The 22245-nt window shown below is 40.3% G+C and overlaps 1 protein-coding gene across 10 annotated transcripts in view; it reads right to left on the bottom strand.

The window, feature by feature from the left end:
* LOC109399662 (1-acylglycerol-3-phosphate O-acyltransferase Pnpla3) overlaps window positions 1–13086 on the bottom strand; it is a 77101-nt gene extending 64015 nt beyond the window's left edge. The window contains exon 1 of one of the 10 annotated variants that reach the window (XR_009998614.1): window positions 2165–2703. The gene's annotated coding sequence lies outside the window, so the exon portion shown is untranslated. Of the gene's footprint in view, window positions 1–2164; window positions 2709–12597 lie in introns of those variants that run through there. The other 9 variants (XM_062855948.1, XM_062855952.1, XM_062855950.1 and 6 more) reach the window with 9 other exon arrangements.
* Between the last annotated feature and the right edge of the window lie 9159 nt (window positions 13087–22245).

Genomic DNA, 22245 nt, shown 5'->3' with positions numbered 1-22245 from the left:
AGAAGCGTTGGTGAGTCGATGGTCATATTTTGCCATGGTAAATTTAAAAACATTTTTATGCTTCTCATAACTGCAAGCCGCCTTTAAGTGTAAACTTCGTAGACTTCAAGGGGGAGGTAGATCTGGCCAAAGTCTTAGGTCCATAAAAAAAATCAAAATTTTGTTAGAACGAAAGTCGACAGAGGAAAATGGTTGTTGGATATGACCCGAAATGGGTCTCTGTAGTGTATGGACAGCGCCTAAACAATACTTTCATTGACATATTACTAAAGCTGTGAATTACAATTCAAACATTTTGCAGTTTATTGATTTTTAACATAAAATTTTCATTTGTTTTTCATTTCGCCAAATTCACGGTTTCGCTAAATTCACGGCAAAATTTTTTTTGACCGTGATAAAATCGAAAAACCACTGTATTTAAAAATTAGACATAACCTTTCATACAATTCCTGATTAAAAATTGAAATAAATTCTATGAATGAGTTTTATAAACACTTTCCAAATAAGATTCGAGAGCTATCCGCTAAGAGGTTGTTTTTTTTTTCATTTGGTGGTAAAATAACTGAAATCGGTTGACAGACGTTTGAGAAGTTTAATATGATACACTTGGTCAAAAATCCCTCAAAAAGTTAAGTTGTATTACTCTCAAGTACTCGTCAAAAAATATCTCGATAATCGCAATGTAAAATCGTGATCAAATTTAATAGGGTTATACTAGGATGTAGTAGCTTTCATTTGATGCTAAGAGAACCCAAATTGGTTGATAGATTGCTGAGAAATTTATTATGAAACACTTTGTCAAAAATCTCTCACAAGGTTGAATTGTAACTCCCAAGTACTCTTAGAAAGTTATCTCTGTAACCAAATGTCCAATCGTAATCAAATTTAATAGGTTTCTTCGAGGATGTTGTAGCTTTCATTTGGTACTAAGACATCTCAAATCGGTTGAAAGACGACTGAGAAATTTATTACGATGCACTTGGTCAAAAATCTCTCAAAAAATTAAGTTTTGATACTGTCAAGTACTCTTCGAAAGATATCTTGGCAACCAAATGTCCAATTGTGATAAAACTTAATTGGGTTCTACTAGCATGCAGTAGCTTTCATTTGATGCTAAAAGAACCCAAATCGCTTGATAGATGACTGAGAAATTTATTTCGATACATTTTGTCAAAAATATCTTAAATTGTTAAGTAATATTACTCTCAATTACTCTTCGAAAAATATCATAGTAACCAAATGTCCAATCATGATCAAATTTAATAGGGTTCTACTAAAATGCAGTAGCTTTGATTAGGTGCTAAGAGAACCTAAGTCGGACAATAGAAGACTGAGAAATTCATTAAGATACACTTTTTCGAAAATCTCTCACAAAGTTGAGTTGTTACTCCCAAGTAATCTTCGAAAGATACCTCAGTAACCAAATGTCCAATCGTGATAAAATTTAGTATGGTTCTACTAGCATGTAGTAGCTTTCATTTGATGCTAAGAGAACCCAAACCGGTTGGTAGATGGCTGAGAAATTTATTATGATGCACTTTGTCAACAATCATTTAAATTGTTAAGTTGTGATACTCCCAAGTACTCTTCGAAAAATATCTCGGTAACCAAATGTCCAATCGAAATAAAATTCAATAGCGTTGTACTAGGATGTTGTTGCTTTCATTTTCTGCCAAGAGAACCCCAATCGGTTGACAGACGTCTGAGAAACGGGAGCGACTTTTTTTTGTAACGCACATACATACACACATACACACATACAGACATTTGCTCAATTCGTCGAGCTAAGTTGGTTGGTATATTAGACTCGGCCCTCCCGGCCTCGGATCGAACCATTCGATCGTCGATTTTTTAAACGATATGTATGCCCTTCTTATGGATGTAAGAAGGGCAAAAACAAATGCTCTGTATAGATTTGAAATGAGTCACTTAACACATCCATCTTTCATGAACAATCTTCTAAATATCATAAACTAGTTCAGTTACTGCTGCCAATTTTCATTACTTTCAGTGGCATTCACAACGTTTGCTTCCGAACACTTATATTCAACAGCACAATCAAATGTGTTGTTCTCAATTCTGCACTGACCCCAACTGATTATCAACCATCTCAAAGATCACTCCAAACCCCACCGGAGAAGAACAAAGAAATCCCATCTCTCACCAGTCTCACTCGAATCGCCTCTAATCACGACGCGCAATCGATCGATGATGCTTCCTCGCGGTTTCAGTTCCTCCAACTAGAGTCACACTGCGTGCGCACGTTCCAAATACACTATACTATAAGCTGGTTCGATTGTTTTTTCGTCTTCAATTTTCACAACAACCGTCCGGATCAACGAATCAAAACAAAGATCGGAACAAATAAAACAACTGTAGCAGAATCCACTCAAACTCAAAGTGGTGAGAAGAAAGTATGTTGGTTGTAAGCAGCTTGCAATCGCCTGCCTGACCAGCTGGAACTGAACTAAAAGCTACCGCTAGCTAGGAGCCGTCGTTTTATACTGTGCCCTGTGCGGTCGCGTTCGGTGGTTTTGTTGGCGGTGCGGGATTCAATCAGCTGCGCTGCGACAGGCCACATGGAACGGAACGGAAGGACGAGGACGAGGCAGCAGTGTGTAACGTACTGACGACGACGACGACGACGTCGTCGCTGCTGATTAGACATCGCGCGTATCTCGCCACGACTTTGCCTTTCCACGCCGCATCCGTCGCTGACTTCGCGCGCCATTATCGCAATCGACAGCGTTCTCGGTTGAGCGGCGGGCGGCTCCGCCGCCGCCAATGCAGCGGGATTGATTATTGATGTTATTGTTATTGTTGACATCATCAGAGTGACTGTTCCGCTGCTACCACCAATATCATCGCGAAAACGAAAACAAACAGTTTTCTATCGCCTTGCATCCATACACTCTCACGGTTTCAACAATCAGGGAATACCGTGAATTGGACAAAAATATAGAGTCATAATCATGAAATTGCTCGGGTGGCTCAAAAAAGGTTTATCGCAATTTCGTTTACGACGCTTATCAGTAATACGTAAATGAACATGAGGTCGTGAACCAAAATGCATTCAAATGTATCTTAACCCTCGTCTAGGAGTTAAATAGTTACTACATATTACACCATAACAAAAATGTTCGAGAAGCTTCGAGAACCATTCAGTTGATCATGCTTCATCTCTTCCTCTAACCATGTTTCATCACTTTACATTCTCTTTCCACTAACCCCCCCCCCCCCCCCCCCTCTTCTTACCCCTCTTCCTCTTTTTATTCACACCCACCTCCTTTCCTCGTTCCCCCTCCCCCGTTCCATCCAACGAAAATTCCAAATGTTTCTAGAACATTCCAGGCTCAAATTTGTTATTCATTTAAGGGTACCTCTACATCAGTCAAACGGTTGGCAAGTCTGACCACACGACCCATCAACTCGCTCTAATCTGTGCTATGCTTGGTGGCATTAGCTTAGAAATTAGTTAGCCGTGGGGTCAGGTGTGAACAACCGTTCGACAGAAGTGAGGGTAAAAGGCAAGAAAAGGTATACTCTTAAAGTGGTTCAACAAAAGAATGACACTCTGTTGAGATTACTCATCATCGAGATTTATTGCAAGCTGTTTCTGGAGCTCGAACTGTGGAATATCTTCGAGAAGGTTCTCGAAGCATTAACTTCAATAACATTTAACTTCCACGGATAGCTCGTAGATGGATAGAGCCCATATAGCCGAAACGGTCCCGGTCGATCAACGACGCGATTCGTGAATGATTGCACAATCGATTCTTCATTGCTGTCGAACTTACTGACTTTCAGTCTTGAGCACCCATGGTGGTACAGAGGGCCGAATTGAAAGATCTCCAGTCTGGGCGATTGCCAGTCATCGCCTTGGCCTAAGGCCTGGTCAAATTTCTGTCAACTTCCCTAATTTCTTTGTTGAGGATGCGCCGCCTGAGCCTCTGGGTCTGCCTATGCTGTCCTCATTTTTGCAGATTTCATTCCCGCCCTCCAATTTCGCTCCCGATTTTTTGTCGCTATCGGCTTTTGATGATACCGTAATGCGGGGTAACATTGATCAGAATTTTCAATCTTTCTTGAATAATTCTCTTGTTAAAGCAAACGTTACATGTTTTATATTTTTAAAACAAGTACTGGCCCTCTGAGTATGTGTTAAGCTACTCGAAAAAGTATTGTAAAACTTTAAAACATGTTAAAATAGGTTTTTAAATCTAATTTTTGATTTTGTTGATTTGGGGTAACATTGATCATGTCAGTGATCAATGTTCATTTGTGTTGATAATACCCTTACTTACTAAATTCGGGGTAGCTGAATTCGAATATGTTGTCCAAATTCCTACAAATTGTGTACTTTTTGAGTTATTGTAGGATTAAAATCCTCCAAACCGTGAATAACGCCTAAAGGTAGGCAATGGCTTAAGGAATTGATAGCCGACTTTTAATAAACCGTATATTTAATAGAAAAAGAGTATTTTCATAAAAGTGTCGTTTATTAAATCCAACTCTAGGATATCATATCGAATTAATACAGTGATTTCGAACCTCATATTGTCTCTAGTATTTACGCCAAGCATAAATGTTTGACAATGTATCTCATTGCGTTACGAAACACAGTTATGGAAAAATCGATTTATTTCAATGTTAATGAAATTCAATTTTCATGAATTGCATGTCATTTAATAGCTAAATGATAGAAGATTACGATATACCATTTGATAGCAGAAACTGATTCAATGTAAAATGCTTGTTTGAACAATTCGTGAGGTCAGTCAAGCCAATCAATGTTACCCCGCTGATCAATGATACCCCGGATTACGGTACCGACGAAGGAGCTCCACATCGGAGATCCTCTTGTCAGGCCACCATGCACGAATTATATACCTCAGGCATCTATTGATGAAGACCTGTAGCCGTTGAGTGTTCTACGCTGATACACAATAAGTTTAACTGTGTACAGCAGCACAGATTTTACATTCGAGTTGAAACTTCGGATTTTGGTGCGTCGACTAATCTGATTGTTTTTCCATACATTTCTTATACTCGCAAAGGCAGCCCTCGCCTTGTTGATCCTTCCACCTATGTTGATCTTGGTGCCACCATTTGGCTGCCAAGATATTGGAAGCTTTCAACATTCTCTACTGTTTGCCCAGCTACCGTGGTGCTGGAAGGATTGACCGTGATTACATCCAACGATTTACTCTTGTTGTCGTTAATGGTAAGACCTGCCGCCGAGGAGCGATCGGCAAGATCATCGAGCTTACTCTGCATATCAGAGCAACGTAATCAACCAGTTCGAAGTCATTTAGGTGCTCCATGGTGATGGGCTGCCACAAAAACCCACGATTTGGTTCACGATCAATCGCACCTCCTAGGAACTCGTCGATTACGATAAGGAAAAGTAGCGGTGATGTGATACATCCTTGCCTCGCTCCAGCAACGACCCGGATGGGATCGGACCAGATACCGTTGTGCAGTACGCAAACGCCCCGTGCTGTTCTTCAATGAGGCCGATGATTTTCTCAGGGATACCCTTGCGGCTGAGGGCACCCCAAATTTTTTTTAAATTTTTTTTCTGTGTATTTTAACTTATGCTAATTCTACACTTAGGGCACCCCATATGTTTTCGTAATCAATGAACACTAGGTAGGGATATTCTTGGAATTCATTGATTTGATCCAAGATGATACGGGACGTGACAATATGGTCCGCACAGGATCGTCCGGCATGGAATCCTGCTTGCTGTTGTCGGACAGTTGCGTCAATCTTCTCTTGTATCCGATTAAGAATCACACTTCACAGGACTTTGAAAACGATGCACAGCAATATGATACCTCGCCATTTATCGCATATAGTCAGGTCACCCTTTTTAGACACCTTTACTTAATGTCCAGTCGACGGGAAATGTTGCGGTTCCCCATATGCTGCAGAATAATTGATGCAGCAGTAGTGCAGATACTACGGGGTCAGCTTTGAGCAACTCGGCTGATATGGGATCTACCCCCGTGGCCCTGTCTGATTTCATGCTACGGATGGCTGTTTCTATCTCCTGCAACGATGGAGCTTCGGTGTTGACACGGGTTATACGTCGAACCATGGCGGATCATGCTGAGGTGTTGGTTGCATGACCGACACTTGGAAAAGGTTTCCAGCGTTTCAGCCGTTCTTCGGGTCGATCAATAGCTGTACAGATGTGTCTTTCACGGGCATCGTAGCATTCATCCCAAAGGTGACGTGAAAATCGTAGAGACGAATGTCGCCGGTATTTGCCTTCGTCGACTAGAGAGTCCACCCACGCGCTTTTGTCTCGCCTACTTGACCGCTACACTTCCTTCTCGAGAGCCGAATAGCGTTGACAGACTACGGCTTTGGCTCATCGTGTTTTCGCTCGCTTTATCGCGACTTTGGCGTTTCTTCGCACCTCTATCTTCCTCCAGGTGTCATCTGTGATCCACTGCTTTCTCTGGATGCATAGCTCACCCAAATTATTCTTGCCGGTGGCTATGAAGGCATTCTTGATGGCACTCCATTGATCTTCTATGCTTCTACGCCCGGAATATCCTCAGCACGGTTCTTCAGCTCCTCGACAAAGGACCTTTTCACCGCAGCGTCTTCCAGTCGCCGTGTATTGAACCGATGTGTTGTTGCCGAATAAGCTTTATTATTTTCTGTGCCAACTTAACAACAAAGCTAAGCTAAAACTTTATACCTTTCGTGCAAAAGTTCTGTGCTTATTATTAATCAATCACTTCGATTAGTCCCTCCCTCTATCACAATTCATGCATTCGTATTCGATGCCAAAGGAGTGACGTATCGCATCTAGAGTACAGATACTATAAATACCATAGACTCGCGGAGGCGAAGACAACTCTAGCCAAACGGACTATCCGTTCGTGTACACTGAAAGGCGGCGTGCAGTAATAACAAGCATAAAAATGTTTTTAAATTTACCATGGCAAAACATGATCTTCGACCCACCAACGCTTCTTGTGTGCGTTTTGTTTCTTCTCACATCAACCGGTTCGATAGCCGAGTGGTAGCGTGCGGGCCTTGCGATGTCGAGGTTTTTGGTTCGAATCCGGTTGCCAACAGAAACTTTTTTTTAATGGAAATCGAGTACATGGTAACATTGAAAGCATAATTCTGTTGAATTGAAACGAAACTACTCAGTCTGCACAAATTTAGTGGCGTTGTGTATTTAAATTGACCCTCAGAATAGTAATTTTCACCGCAAGCCGCCGTTCGGTGTAGCCAAACGAGCATGCCGTAATGATTTCAATAGCGACAGTGGATTGTGTAACGTCATAATCGCTCGGTACATTTTAAATTCACGGCAAAACACACTGAATTTGCTTTGCTCAACCATGTTTCCGCGAGCTTGTCCGCGAGTCTATAATGTGTTTATAATCTGGAGATGGGACTGGGTGGTTCGTTCGGGACGCGTCGTTTGATGGTGCCTACTTTCTAGATTGGCATCACAAAAGATCCTCGAGGAATGAATATGAGTGGAGTGAGGCTAATATTCGGAACCTTGGTACTTAGACTATTTAAAGCAAGTGGAAACTAAACTAAACTTTCATGCAGAGCTAGATTCAAGTTCAAATAACATTTATCTTCCACTCTTACAGACAAAATACATTCCAAGAGTTTGAAAAAAAATGCAAAATATTAGGTACAGAAGCTCATGACATTTTGTCGAAATATCCGATATTTTAGATGATTTTTCGAATGTGCAATCATGGCAAAGCAAAAATTCTGATTTGAAATTCAAATTGAAAGACAGGTGCAACGAACCACGAAACTCCTGTGGAATCCTACCAATTTTGATTCCGAAATGTTTGCACCATGAGCTCACCATAGATAAAACCTAAACATACTTCAAAAATACCCGATAATTCCATAGATAATTTCAAACTTCACGCAAAGCTACTGCAGACAGACTCTAAAACTGAAAAAATATCAGAAGTATTTTAAAAAACCTACAGAGAAAATTGACATAAATACTATACTGCCGTTCTATGCACAATTGCCCCATGTTATATGGGAATCTCTATTTACATGGGACAGTTATGCATAGACCAACATAGAAACAATCAAAATTTATTGCGAAATAAACTGAATCTTCGCGATTTACCTGAATCCGCCTGCGGTCCACCACCAGAGATTCGCGGTTCATAGTTTAAGAAGACCTGATTTTTTAGTATTCTGGAACATTCCGACTTTGTCCATTATCTAAGGTTAAAATGGTAACATATTATATCATTTCAAGTGTTGCCAAATGGAGGTGACCCAGCATAAGGGTATTCAAATTTTCAAATATTCCCATCGTGGCAAGCCCAAACCTTGAAGCCTTAACACCAGGTGGTTAAAAGTGACAATCACACCCAGAACCTGGAGTTTCTTGTGGGATTCCCAGGGAGTTCTTGATGAGATTCTTCCGTTGGTTTATTTAGGATTCCTTCAGAAGTTGCATCTGGGATTCTTCCAGGAGTGTCTCCTGAGATTCCTGCAGAGGGTCTGTCCTGGATTCCTTCAAGAACTCTTGCCAGTATTTCTGAAGAAAGACCTTCTGAGACTACTTAAGTAGTTTCTAAATTCCTACCGAAATTAACGCTGAGATTCCTCCATATAGCCGAGGCGGTAAACGCACGGGTATTCAGCATGACCATGCTGAGGGTGACGGGTTCGATTCCCGGTCGGTCCAGGATCTTTTCGTAAAGGAAATTTCCTTGACTTCCTTGGGCATAGAGTATCTTCGTGCCTGCCACACGATATACACATGCAAAATGGTCATTGGCAGAGGAAGCTCTCAGTTAATAACTGTGGAAGTGCTCATAGAACACTAAGCTGAGAAGCAGGCTTTGACCCAGTGAAGACGTTACGCCAAGAAGAAGAAGAAGAAGAAGAATTCCTCCAACAATTCCTTCTAGTATTATCCAAGCATTTTTTTTCCTGAGATTCCTCCGGGAATTTCTTCCGTGGTTTCTCCACAGGATTCGCTCTTATGATTCCCTTCTGTGATTCCACAGAGAGACCCATCTGAGATTGTTTTGGGGTTCCTTAAGTAATTCACTCTAGGATCCTTTCTAATAATCCAAAAAGGTTTCTCCATGTACTCCATCATGATTCCTTCAGATATTTCTTCTGGGATTTTAAGGTATTTCTGCCGGGAGTCTGTATCAAGAAGTTGCGAGAATCCTTCTGGAGTGTCATATTATATTCTCCTAATAGATTCTTTTAAAATGTATTCGGAAGTTTATTTGTTTAACTTCTTTCTTGGAGTTTTTTTTTCTGATACCTTCCTGGACAATATGCCAAGGAATTCCAGCAATTTTTCCCGGGATTTCTTCCGCAATTTTTCCAAGAGATCTCTCAGAGATTGCTTCACAAATTCCGTCTAAGATTCCTACAGAAACTCCTTTCAAAATTCCGTCTGAGATTCCTTCCATGCAAGAATCCTCCCAGAGTTCCTTCTGGGATTTCTTCAGAAATTCTTTCTAACTTCCTTCCAGGAATCCTGCAAGAACTTGTTTCAGTGTTACTCCAAAAACTTCTCCGGGATTTTTTCAGTAACTACACTGCATCTAGGGTTACTTCCGGGAATATCTTCTGGGCTTCTGCCAGGAATTGCTTCTGATTTTTTTTTTAGGAACTACTTCATGGATTGCTTTAGGAACCTCTTCCGGGAAGTCCTTTTGGAATTCTTTCAGAAACTGCATCCGGAAGTTCTACAGGAACTCTTCCCAGGCTTCATTAGGGAGTATTTTGAAAAATCTCTCCTGCAGTTTTTGTTTATGGCATTCTTCATGGAATTTCTATAGGATTTCTTTGAGAAAATAAGGTCCGGCAATGTCCTTCTGATTTTCCTCCAACAGGAGTTCCTGGCTGGAGAAATTTCAGATGGAACCTTTAACGAAAATTTCCATCACATGCGAATCGCTAGTAACAGAGATTTTGATCCCCAGACATAATTATTTTGTACGGAAATCGGCTCTTTCTTTATATTTATTTCTAGCAATCTATCTTAGGAGCTGTCCATTATAGATTGGACTCGAAAAAAAATGATAATGTATAACTTTTGATTGCGTTCACAAAAATAGCTGATTTTTTAACCAGGAATAGCATGTTATGTGTAGTTAATGCCCAAAAAATTTCATCAAAATCGGTTCAGTATTGGCGCAAATATTGTCGATACAATAAAATGTGATTTTGGAAAGTTTGGGCTTCCATTATAAAAATTGTTTAGGCTATAACTTGCTTGTTAGCTCATCAAAACGTCTGAAAATTTGACTGTAAGTTCTTCAAGTAAGTCATAATAAGAGGTGAAAATTTCTTTATAATCGAATCAGTACTTTTTTTTAACAATTCAAACAAAAAAACGGGATTTTCAATCTTGTACCGACTTTTCGAACCCTCTAAGCAGAGTACCCTCTTCGAATGAGTGGAATCAGTTTCGTACCTTTTAATTCCGCCCTATGTACCGCCCTAAGATTACAAGTGGTAGTCGAAATACGCGTATCTGTCAAAGGATAAGCAACATAGGGCGGATTTAAAAGGGATTCAAATTTTGGGCACTTTTTAACATTTTAAAATCAGTGTGCATTATTTTGACTGTAGAATCGGCAACACTGTCCCAATTTTTTTTGAAACTTTGACAGTGTAAAATCGTTGTGTTAATCTGTTCTCAGTGAATATTTCAGCCATTTTGATTGAACATTTTAAAAGTTAGAGCAGTTTGAAAATCTCTATATCAAAAACCACATCTGCTTATTGTGACATAGTGCTACATATATGGCTATAACTTTTTAAAGGTCAAATAAAATTGAATGAAATTTCGACACAATACATCTACATACATACTTTTTGTACAGAAAAAGTTTCATTGAAATCGATTCAGTATTTTTGGCTCTACCGTTTTAATTAAAAAATGTGATATTTTTTTAAAGTGTTTGTTTGGCCCAAGATTCTCAAATGGTAAGTCTCTCGTTTCGACAATATCTCCGTCAACACTTAACCGATTTTGATGAAATTTTTATGGTATTAGCTACACATAATGTACTATTCCTGGTCAAAAAATCAGCTATATTTGTGCACGCAGTCAAAAGTTATACATTATTCTTTGTGTCTCATTTTTTTCGAGTCCAGTCTTTAATTACGTCAAGGTTTATGGAGGGAGAGGGGGTTTGAGAAATCTCACGTTTCACACAAAAATATTTGAGTTTTCATACAAAAAATCTTACAAGGGGGGGTAGCGTTTGTCGAAAATCGTGGAAATTCCCTTGCGTAATTAATAGACAGCCCCTTATAAAAACCGTTATAATCTTAAACAATCCTATTTTTCTTAACTGGAAACTAGAAAATTGTGTGCCAATTATAGTTCGCATGACTGTAGTCACAAGTCACAACTGTTTTGGTTGCGGAGAGAATATTTTCCGTAAATAACAATGCAGGTTTTCCAGAAAAATAAACAAGTAACAGAAAACTTGCGGGTTTGGATATTTCATTTGTAATAAGAACAAACGGACATTGTTGTGGTCGAGGATTTGTAGAGATTATTGGAGAAGACCGGTTAAAAATATTTGGGAAATACTAAGATAAATCCACTAGAGTCTGACATACACAGCCATAACGAACAGTCCTCCAACTGTTGAGGCGTGTATTGTAATCAACATTAGCATACCAAAAATCAAACTTGACGCGGAAGGAATCTACACTCAAATGAATAAATTAGACACTTTAATGGCAATTTGTAGTAAACAACTAGCCACACCTTCACCCCCTGCTTCAATTCAACCCAAGATCCAGTTATACCGTCATCGGCGTCGACATTAGCAACATTCAAACAAACGATCATCGGAGCTTCATCTGAGCCCTACATGCTGTCGTATATACATGAAGATAAACACGTGAGCCGTAAGCGATGATGTTAGATTGCATATATGTAAACAGAAACATCGGGAGAGCCAGACTAAACTATCTTCCAAAGTGCCCCTCTGCCACCGTCACTGCTAACGTTGTATGAACGGAAGTCAAGCTGCAGATATTGGATGAAAGATAGCATCTGCCGATATAGTTTCCATCACTTGCTCGGTGCTCTGTGTAGATATCAGTATTTTCATCGAAACGAGAATTTATCTTTTGCAGCATGCACTATTGTGTTTGGCCGTTGGCAAGGTATGACGATGGCAGTGTTGCCAGTGTAAAGGATACACGTGACCGTTAGGAATGCGACTGGGGGTTGCTCTGTATGATTACAACATATTTTGAAATAAACATGCAAGTGCACACAGCTGAAACGATGATTACAAACGTTAACGGATAAAACACTGCAACCAGATGAATCAACGGCTTGGCATCACTGCCGAACCATTCTGCGCGCTCGAGTCATCGCACACTCTCCTGTGATGGGAACATTGGGTTATTGATTGCACACTCGTAAACTACACAAAACCCATTGTGATACTTCCTCATGATAGCGTAGCAAACCAACGACTTTCCTTTGTTGCCATGAACTCCATTGCACTTGTTCTACTTATCGAAAGTTACAACCACTAAACAAAATTATAAACAGTCACTCCGACCGATACGTACCTTTCCGTGTGCTTAAAAAGTCCAATAAAAAGCAGTCACTTCGCACGCCACACAAAATTAGCAACTATACAAATCACAAACACCGAAAAAAAAATCGTACCACACCGCACAAGCGCCTGTTGACCTTGTTTGCCTCTCTATATGTGATTGCGATTAATGTACAACTTGCCACACACCGCACTCGCAAAGAATGCGCGTATAAGAATTTCTGCGACACTGACTGGCTAATAAGGCCGCCGTTTGCTATTTCCACTGTGCCAATTCTTGAACCTGGTGCACACAATAACACAAATATGTGCCTAGATTCCGGTTGATTAGAGAACTTCCCGGTATAGTGTAAGTACCACGCACAATCACTTTTCAGGAACTAGAAACACTTTTCTCATATGACGGGCGAATCTGGAATGGTGAAAGCTATGGGTACGGCCTATTCGTGAATTTTTACTTGCTGCGAGTGGAACGGTCCGAATGTAACTGATTCGCGCGTGTAAACGATCGTCGCTGGGAAGCGCGTTTTTTTCTGTTACCTATCATCCACTACGTTCAGTTTCGTGCCGTTGGTGGTGTTGTACCAGGGGGATGTATGGGTCGCACCAATACTGGTACGGCTGGAGGTGGCGTGTTTTATGTTTCATAGTTATGCTGAGAGAGCCGTGAGAGAGGGAATGTTAAAGCATAATTTGAGAGAGAAGTGACGACATAAATCGGTGGGTATAGTACTAGATTGGAATGAATGGTTGGTGTCTTGGGAAAAAATAATATAGTATATATTGGGGAGCCATATTTTAATATAGCGGTACATCACTTAAGTGCCATAACAAAGTACACCTACCTGGAACAACAAAGTTTATCAGTAAATTATTTAGTAAGCCATCCATCTGAGGTGCTTATCGGTGCGACGTTGATGAACCGCAGCATATGATAGGCAAATGGCAATAATCACTGAGCGTTTCCACCAATAACGTTCACGTATAACGTCCAGCTAAATAAGAAAGGGGACGCATGGTCGCTAGTAGCAATACGAATCAAATCATTGAAACAACCGAAAACTATGTAGAACAGCTGAATGAACTGAATGAATGGCATCGAGCGGAGGACAACAACGATCGGATCTAGAACATTCATTACACGCTAACACAGCCGTAGATTTTTTTCTAGTTATTCGTGCTTCGTGTTAGTGTGCTGATCTAGTGATACCTACATGGTTACAGAAGTTACACATTTTTGTGTAGGACTGGATCAGCCTCACCGCTGTTTCAAATGTACACAGTTACTTTTCTGGCTCTAGCACTGGCATGAGAACAAAATCAACTTTTTTTTGCACTGATCGATTCTTGATAATGCATGGCTTAGTTCAATGAAAATTAATTATGAACTTTGGCGCCAGAGCCAAAAATAGTAACTATTTATATTTGACACAGGGTTGGAGGATAATCCAGTAGTACACAAATATGTGTCAATTGAGCACAGGCCTGTGTTGTTTCGCTTTAGGATGTACTTAAATAATATGAATGGAAAATCCTTTGTATTTTTGATCGATGCGTGGAAGTTACTCGTATTTTTGTTTAAGAGTATACTTAAGGCATTGTCCAGTAAGAATCCGGACGCAGATAATCACTTATATCTCAGAGGTGGAATAATAAACAGAAAAGGTTAATTGAGGGCTTAACAAAGATAATTTACTGTAGTTTCATGGAAAAATATCATTGAAATTATTTAGTTTATTTTTTTATACATTTTCTCATTTTTTCCGTGTCAGCTTCTTTAAAAATCTGCACAATGGTAGTAAATGTTAACATCAACCCCTTCGGCGCATTTGTTTAACAATCGGGTCATCTCTGTAGTGTCCTGAGACCCTCTGTCAGTCTGATTAGGATTCCAAAGAAACTTTGCCAAATATGTCTCTTGTTGCGAAATTAAGGCTATTCAGTGAATTCCAAAGAAGCGAAATTTGAGTGTTTTTTCGTTAATAAACATTATCCCACAGTGATGACACCACTGCATATCTCAGGCTGTCCTGATAACTCATCAAAGTAGCTCAAACCTCTACAGATCCTTTGTGTGCATTTCAAATAAAACAGCACGCGATTCTTGAGGTTATCATCTTTGTACAAATATGGTGTCAAAATCGTGATTTGAGAAAACGATGTCCAGAGCTCGAACCTCCTGGCAAATCTTGTAATTCCAAGCTGAATATATCCATGAACATAAACTTCAATCTTCCTTGGACACTTCCTCATGGCATGGTTAACAACATCTGAGCACATCGGGATGGTAACATAAGGCTGAATTTCAAAAGGCTGAATGCACATAAGGCTGAATACAAAAGGCTGAAACTATGGATATGTAACAAAAGGCTGAAATTACAAAAGGCTGAAATAACAAAAGGCTGAAAACACGGCAAATTTCAAAACTTGAAATATGCATAATAATGAACTCTATAGAATCTGAGCTGAGGGTTTAATGATTTAAATGATGGTATTACACAAGGTATTATATGTTCCGGAATACTATACTCCGGAGTGGCATTTGCCGAAATGTCGTTCTCGTTGGTGCTGTGTCATTATGACGAAGGATATCAGGCCTCGAATGCCACTAAGACGAATGGGTTAAAATGATTTTTATGCAAAGGAGGTTTACTAGGCAGCCCAGTTGAATGGTTAAATTATGATCTATGCATTTACCTCGAAAGAACAGCCTTTCTAAAAAAGCGGGAAAAATCTCTGATGGAAGAGTAAGTATTGTGGCCGCAAAAAGTACAGTATAACGAGCAAGCGGAAAGGTTTGATGATAATATCTGCATACTAATAACTCTCCCGTGAGTGATTTTTCCTTCTTTTAAAAATAGGTTGTTCTTTTGAGGTATTTGCATAAATTCAGTGTTGGCATTCTTACCAATGTGTAAAATGCAGCGAGCTTCCGCGTGCGCATATTCCTTAAAAACGATTCATCGGAGATTTCCCCTTCTTTTGAACATAGGCTGTTCTTACTGTGTTTGAATGTTATAGCTGCATCTATTTTTTATCAAAGGTTTTCCTTCTTTTAAAATGTTGGAAGAACCAAAATTTAAGTTCAGGTGTTGAAGCTGCTTACTTTTTACCACATGTTTCTCCTTCTTATAAAACAGGCTATTCTTTCAAGCAGTATTGTATTCGAACAGAACGTGAGCCAAAAATGAACTGAACACTTTAAATTTTTTGGTCGCAAAGCATTGAACTTGCCTGTCAGAGCTTTTGCTGCCTAAGAGCGCCCGCTCGGTTCCCATCCGACTCTGAGTTCACATGCGCTTATCTTCATCATCAAATCCGATGTGTCTTCTTTTCTAGGACTAAAACCATGTGCCGCATCTACATTTGGACGTTATTATGTTATGTCACAGGAAAATACATCATAGATCCTTTGGAACGACATTGTGGTCTCGGTATTGAAATACAACTCCAGGAATTAAGATTTTTCGAAACACACGATGGTCGGACTGGTTCACTCTTCAATAAAAGGAGATTGAATTAGCCCAAAAGATTGCCAAGATTGAAGGTGAAATGGCACAATTATATGACCATTTTAGTATCACAGATACCAGGGTAACATGTGAGTCAGCATGCTACGGGTTCAGTCCTTTCCAGTTCATGCCGCGTTAAATTTGCATGTTCAAATATATTTGATCGCAGTGTGCCGAGTATGAACTTCAATGCAAATTGAACGCGTTCACACTGCAGTGCTGCAATTCGGTTCTGAATTCTTATGCGCACAACATTGGGGGAAATAGTTTCTGTCGATATGTGATGCTAATAAACCTGTTAATTCACCGGAGTTCCTTGAGAAACTTAATCAGGAATGGCCAATGGTTTAGGCAATTTTATGATTTTCGATAATTCATGCCAATAACTCCGTTACTGTATTGTATTAAATCATATGATTGGAAATCCGGATTTTCCAAAACCCATGTTGACCGGACTGGTACGCTCAGATATGGTTCCAATAGCGGAAGAATTTCTAAATCTAATGAGCTCAAAATGTTTGAAATCTGTGGAAACATGGTGGAGGTATTGCCATTTCAGTTTCGCGGATTTCGCTAGTGTTCAATTTAGAGCTCGCACGCGTTATAAATTTAGAACTGAACAAAGTTCAAACATTTTTGAGCAACAGTTAGGTACAATAGTTTTTGCCTCAACTACCGCTTATTACCCAAATTACCCGAACAATTGTTTACATCTAAGACTCATTCAACCTAGTTTCCGAGTTGACACACATAATACTTCAAATGAGTGGGAATAAATTGTTGGCGAAATGCTTTGTCAATTTGAGCTAAAATAGTTTAGTATTAGCGGGGTATTGGCTGATATGATACTGAAGAAAGTACAATAACATAGACATTATGATACCAAAATCCATAAGATTATGTTCCACTTGAATGTCTTTTCATCAGTTAGAGTTAGCTCACGTGACCAGATATCCATTCGATGAATAGTCAAATCGATTGAATGTCATATACTTCTTCCGTAAAATGGGTTTTGACCAAATGACCGTTTGACCAAATGTACTTTCGAGCAAAGATTCTTTTGTTTCTTATGATCATTTTCAAGTCGAGTCAAATGTTTATCAAAGACCAATAGATTAGCCATAAATGTCCAAAATGTCATTTCATTCGATTCTCTACAACTTTCAAAACTTTTCAACATGTTGATACCTTTCAGCCTTTTGATATATTTCAGCCTTTTGATGCTTTCAGCCTTTTGATCATTCAGCCTTATGTGTTTCAGCCTTTTGATCATTCAGCCTTATGTGATTCAGCCTTTTGTACGTAACCCGAGCACATCACACATAATGGTTTTGGAAATATTAACATTTATCGCGACTGTCGTACCTGAGAACGCAAAATTTTCAACGTATATGTGCAAGATTTTTTTCCTTTGCTTGTCTTCAATCTGAAATAACTTTTCACTCGTAGCAAGTTAATCGATGATATTTTCACCATCAATAGAGGACTTGTTTATGATCAGACTGCTTTAAAAAAAATATGATTGTGATCATTTAGAGCGTTACAATAAATTATCCTTTGCGTCCGGATTCTAACTGGACAACGCTTTACTTGCTTTCAGTTCTGAGCACCCAGATTGCTGAACTGAAAATATTCCATCCTGAGCGATTACCAGCCATCGTCTTGACTTGTGGCCAGCTCAAATTTCGGTCGCCTTCTTTTATTTCTTTGTTGTGGCTGCGCTGCCATGAGCCTCTGAGCTTGACTCTGGTGTGATGACCTGCTGGGTTTCAATCTTAGCACTATTTAATGAAACATTTAGAAACGATCATGTGTATTGCATCTAACCCCAATTCTTTACTAGTTTTTGAAGATACATGTAACTGTTTGTTACGCAAAACTGCGCAAAGAACGAAAAAAATAACTTTTTCTTTTGTTAAAAGTTGTAATGGAGACGCATGGTTGCGGATTATTTGAAAATTTATGAATTTTAGTTTTGAGCGAAACATATGAAATATCTTTCAAAATTCATGTCCAGAATATGAAATTTATTGTTATTTATTGATATATTGCATAATCACTTCTGCAGTTTACCTTTTCGGATAAGTGTAAATTTATAAGCGTATGTACCTTGCATATGCATGGATATGATTTTATTAACTAATCATCCTTAGGTGACAACAATAGTTTACTGATCAAGCCACTAAAATTGTGAGCAGAGATAAATATACGTATCACTTGGATCAAATTGCGATTAAAACAATCGTTATGAGAACATAATCGCTCGATGCCAATCAAAAAGCCAATCAATACCAATATTTGGAGAATGAATGCCAGTAGTGAACAAACGTCAAACAGGAGCAAAAATTATGCGAGCGCAATGAGCGTACGAATCAGTACTGAAATAGTTATTTATGCAACAAGTAGCAAAATGATGATTTTTTTCAGCACGAGTCGTGGTCAATCAACCTCATTTAACATGCAGTCCATTCTACTATTGATTACACACACGAAAATGAATGAAAAAGGATGTTGACAAAAGTGCCGAAAAAGCTACTTTTCAGCACAAGTGTCGAAAAGTAGTACTTTTCAGCACTTTTGTTTTAATGAAAAAAGTAGGCCATTTTAACACTCTATTGCTCAATAAGAAGTTGACGTTTTCACAACGTAATGCAAAAATGTCATTTCGACATATAAAAATTCAACCACCCACAAATTTTAGCTGCTAGACCAGTTCTACAAGAAAGTCACGGAAAACCGCTCTTTTTTGAATATTTAAGGTAAATGTCATGGACTAGCTTCGAAAAACTCTATGACATTTCCCCGAATTCCATTACCCCGAATGACATTACCCCGAACGACCCATTACCCCGAATATTTTATTCTCTATTATTTATTTTCTATTTGCTGAAATGAAGAAAAGCCATGCCCCGGAATGAACTAGCTTGATTGATAATATATTACTCTGCCTTTTAGAGAACTGAATTAGTTATAGGAGAGTATATTCAAATCCTGGAACATCAAAGAACCACCAAAAGCCACAAGAAGGAAAATATCATTATTGAACTATTGGTTTCAGATCATATGATCGAAAAATAATAATGAATAATAAGAATAATAAACTAGTGGTCATGTCACTATTCTACATGACAGTACACCTTGAAAGATAGCCTATGATTAAAAGAAGGAAAAATCTCTGATAAAAGTATCACCAGTTGAAACGCCAACAAATTCCTTGAAAGAATAACTAGAAAGAATAGGCTATGCTTGAAAGAGGGATACATATCTGATGATCACATTAGCAGTTGGAATGCCAAAAAGTTCCTCAATAGTATTGTTAGGAAGAATGCGCAAAGAAGGAAAATCTTTGTTGAAAATATGGCCATCAACTTCGAGCACCGTTAGTTACCCAGACCAGGTCTTCAGATAGGCTTGCGGATAAATCATTCGGGGTAATGGGTCATTCGGGGTAATGGATCATTCGGCGTAATTGACTATTCGGGGTTATGGAATTCGGGGAAATGTCCTGAAGTCCTTCGAAAAATGCCAATTGATATTCATGGTGAAAACTGTACGTGCAGCAATCAGTTGTAATCGCTCTCGTAGTGCCCCAGTGCACATAAGAGCGTAGTTAATTAGGTTAAGCGGTTAAGAATAAAAAATATCATGGCATAATGAGTTTCACTGTGTGACAAGCGTAGATGACGAATAGAATGTAGCCCTTACTTAGTGAAGAGTGTGTAGCAACATTACCTTTTCAACTTGTATTTTTGACAAATTTTGACCTTATTGCAGAACATAGAGCACCAAAACTGTATTTTTGCAACTCGGCTCTAGAAAAATCAATTTTATACTTGTCAATATTCTAACGGTCTACTTTTCCGAACTTGATTGGGATTGATGAATGTATGTGGGTTTAAAAAATATATGTTTCGTATTATTAGATTAGATATTTATTATCTGACCACATGATTCCATAGAAAAAAAAATGGACAACTGTGTCATGCCAAGTGATTCTACTAAAGTTTGCTGAGATGGCTGGGAACGGATTGTTCTGGTGAATTACGCATTATTTACAACCAAGGATGGAAACACTCACTTGCAAAGAGTTACACTCACTTGCTGTTTTCTCAGCTCAGAAGCGTGCAATCAAGAAACAATGTATGGACGACTTTTGCCTTGTGGTTTTGTCTAAAAGTTTGCCGAACAAAGTAGGGATCGCACACGCATGGCAAAATTGTGAGGGAGCTGCAAAGGCACTCTCCTCGTGGAGAGTCGCTTTCATCGCTCTGTCACGACTTTGGTATGCGTGTGAAACGTGTTCCGCCGTTTCCTCTAAACCATTGCACACTGGGCATTCGGGAGAATCCGCATGCCCGAAACGGTGTAGATACTGTCGGAAGCATGACCTGTAAGGACCTGTGTCAGGTGGAATGTAACTTCCCCATGGCGCCTATTAATCCAACTATCTCAGAAGGCCGGCTCCAGAGGCACGTTATCCTCCATTTGGGACATTTGTGCCATCGCCTATTAATCCAACTATCTACCCTCGGTATCAACCTATGGGTCCACCTTCCTTTGGTGGAACTGTCCCACGCGCGCTGCCATTTGACCATAGAGGCCATCCTGGCAGTCCTGCGTATGCCTCTTGTGCCGCGCATTTCGAAGCACTCCATGTCCTCACTGATAAGAATGCTGATAGGCACCATACCAGTAATGACGCAGAGAGCGTCGTGTGACACGGTACGGTATGCGCTCGCAACCCTCAGGCACATAAGCCTGTAGTACTTTCATGCTTCCGTCGGTAGCATTCAGTACTTAGCGCGGTGCCCCACGCCGGGCCGCCATACCTAAGTATGGACGTAGCAACACTAGCCAGAAGCTTGCGCTTACTGGCGTACACCGCAGAGCTATTGGACATCATCCGGGACAGTGCCGCAATAGCTGTGGAGGCTCTTTTACAGGCATAATCGACGTGGCTACCGAAGGTAAGCTTATCGTCGATCATCATGCCCAAGTGTTTGACGGAGCGCTTTGACAGGATAGTACACTCTCCTACACTGATTTCCGTCTGCTGCTCCGACTTCAGGTTGTTAACAACCATCACCTCTGTCTTGTGAGCCAACTACAGTTTCCTGGACCGCATCCACGCCTTCACAACCTTGATCGAGTGGTTGGTAGTCAACTTTACCTCCTCGATCGTTTCACCGTAGACTTCGAGCGTAATGTCGTCGGCAAATCCGACAATCACAACTCCCACTGGATACTCTAACCTCAACACCTCGTCGTACATGACATTCCATAACACCGGACCCAGGATGGAACCTTGCGGGACCCCTGAGGTTATGTGAAAGCACTTCCGACCCACCTCCGTGTCGTAGACTAGTACACGATTCTGAAAGTAACTTCCGAGAATCTTGTACAGGTACTCCGGTATCCCCAGACGCAAGAGCGCATCGGCAATAGCAGACCAGCTGGCGCTATTAAACGCATTCCTTACATCCAGAGTCACTACCGCGCAAAAGCGAATTCCCCTCCTCTTAGGCTCGAGTGCTTTCTCGGCGGTTTTTTTAACCGACAAGATAGCGTCTACGGTGGACCTCCCCTTCCGGAAGCCGTACTGGTTACTCGAAAGACCATTTTCGCCCTCGGTGAACCGCAACATTCTATTGAGGATGATCTTTTCGAGCACCTTCCCCGCCGTGTTAATCAAGCATATTGGTCTATATGCCGACGGGTCTCCGGATGGTTTCCCCGCCTTTGGCAATAGTACCAGGCTCTGCCTCTTCCAAGCTCCTGGGAAAACTCCCTCGTCCAGGCATTTCTGCATAGCAGACCTGAACATCTCGGAAGCCTCAGCAATAGCTACTTTTAAGGCCAGGTTCGGAACTCCGTCCGGACCTGGGGCCTTACCTACGTTAAGGGACTTAGCAATCCCTGCAAGTTCCACATCGGTGACCCTCTCCTCATCGCCAGCCCCAGTCCCCGGCTGTCCTACGAAAGGAGGCCAAAGACTAGGATCATGACGCGGAAAAAGTCCTCCAATGATCCCCTCCAACATCTCTGGAGATTGCTCTGTAGGAGCCATCACACCTCTCGTCTTGGCCATAACGATCCTGTAGGCGTCACCCCACGGGTTCGTATTGGCACTCTGACAGAGACCCTCATAG

This window comes from Aedes albopictus, chromosome 3, assembly GCF_035046485.1.
Source record: "Aedes albopictus strain Foshan chromosome 3, AalbF5, whole genome shotgun sequence".
Taxonomy (NCBI): Eukaryota; Metazoa; Arthropoda; class Insecta; order Diptera; family Culicidae; genus Aedes; species Aedes albopictus.
This window is presented reverse-complemented; position numbering and strand designations above follow the sequence as displayed.